The following is a 2173-nucleotide window of genomic DNA, read 5'->3' on the forward strand; positions in this document are numbered from 1 at the left end:
CTCCATGGGCCTCAGAAAGGCCTACGGAGGCCCTAGAAGAGCACTTCTGGTTTTCAGGTGAAAACAAAGTGCCCTTCTAAGATCTCCGGAGGCCTTTCTGAGGCCCATGGAGGCTACGCACACCCTCCACAAGCCTCAGAACGGCTCTGAACATGACTGGTCAAGTCTGGAGCTCAGTGGACCCCAAAATCCACATGATTTAATTTCACATGGAATTCAGTATCTGCAGAGGGTCCAGGAATGGAACCTTCGTGGATAACAAGGGTCCACCTATAGTTTGGATTACTGGCTTTGTAAGCTAGAGAAGGCTGTTAAAAAAATGCCCCTCATCCCACTGTTTGGTCCACTGTTTTTCCTCTCTCTTCTTAGGTTGACCCAGTACAGTGTTAAACCTTTCTTCTCCTCTTTCCTGGTTCCAAATATGTGTTACTCTATGCTAGCTTACCTGAGAGTTTGGAGCTGATGTCTGTGCCATAGAGGGAGCTTTGTTTCCCTTTTTCTGTAATTCAGTAAAAAAATAAGAAAATTAATGAACAGTTAATGAAAAAGAAGGAAAGGGGACAAGTTCAAAAAGCCTGAGAAGCACAGCATTCTCCACCATGGCACCTCTTCTCCAGTGCCTGCGTGCCAGAACAGAAGCTGTACAATGCACTACACTGTTGCACACACCATTTTCCAAACAAAATGAGCTCTCAGTATATTTTCCGCAGCGCTGACATGGTCGTCTGGGCCAGGTGGCGGCCCCGGTGGTCTTTCATGCTCTTTTCACTACTTTGTCTTTCCTATGGAAATCCTTGAAGACTTAAAAGGCTGTGTTTAAAAGTCATTATGATCTAAAGGAGGAATGCTTTCTAGCTTTCATGTTCCTTCCTTAGGCTATTCTGTTTAACATTTCCGATCGGATTGTCTTGGGAAAACGAGCTAGAAAACACAGCACCATTTTCAACAGTTATACTTTCTTGCCCCCTGCTGGTAAAAACAGTGAATTAAGATTGTGATGGAGGTACAGAGTTCTGCAGCATTGTTCCTAAATCTAATTGTAATTTTAAATAATCAGAATATATATATTAGTTCAGAAATTCCTGGCAGAGAGCTTCTCAGCACTATTCCATTGTTTTTCAAATAAAGAAAGCTTAGCCTAATACAAGTTGGCAAATGAAAGACAAAAAGTGCTTAATTTAGCTTATTATTAAGATCCTCACATGTTATTCCATTTGTTTATTCAACTTGCAACTCCAATGAGCAGCTGAAAAAAAAATTGAATCAAGGAGGCCTGCGTGCAGGACATTCAACAAAACTGTCTTCAACACAGATTTTTCTAGTGCCGAGAAAACTGTGATCCCCAACTCAAGCCTATTGACAACCAATAATTTGATAACTAAAATAACTTAAATTAGCTGTTTATTTATTTAGCTACATAAAGCTACACTGTGAACCACTTTTTGTTGAAAAGTGGTATTTAAATATATTTCATAGTAACAGAACAACGACGATAGTGAAGAAAATGTATTTTAAAACATGATTGGTATTTGTTTTGTAGACCTTTTTAATTATGCAGCAGTAAAGAAAAGTAAAAGTAAGCAATTAAATGAATAAGAACATTTTCCACAGAAGAAGAAAAACCATTTTTTCCTTCTTTTTCCCCACCCCATCCACAAGAACAAGTGAAGCAGCATAAATCATGACACAATTTAATTGGTTTGTTCTATATTGGTCAATTATTTATCTGATCTCAATACAGGGGAGCCCTGTATCCACAAATCCCATTTCAATTACACAGGCCAACACACATTTTGCTTCCTTAAATGTTACACCAATTCCTGTGTATATTTGGGGTGCCGATTCCAAAAATGGCATCCATTTTGCCTTATCACATCTAGTTTTGGAAATATAGTATAGCCTCTTTAGCCTCTTTAGTATAGCCTCTTTAGGTTCAAGCAGCTTCCTCATGAGGAAGTCTACACCATGGTTTAGAGGCCCTTCCCCTCCATGCACCACTTGCCTTTGGAGGCTCTTCTGCCTCCAGAGGGTCCTCCACCCGCTACCTCTGTGGGGCTCAAAATGGTTGTTTAAACCAAAAAAGTCACTTCCTGGCCCTCATAATTTTATGCCTGTTTTAAAGGCACAAAAACATCACTTCCAGTTTTTTGGCAAAACCAGAAGTGACTTTTTT

This window comes from Tiliqua scincoides, chromosome 3, assembly GCF_035046505.1.
Source record: "Tiliqua scincoides isolate rTilSci1 chromosome 3, rTilSci1.hap2, whole genome shotgun sequence".
Classification (NCBI taxonomy): Eukaryota; Metazoa; Chordata; class Lepidosauria; order Squamata; family Scincidae; genus Tiliqua; species Tiliqua scincoides.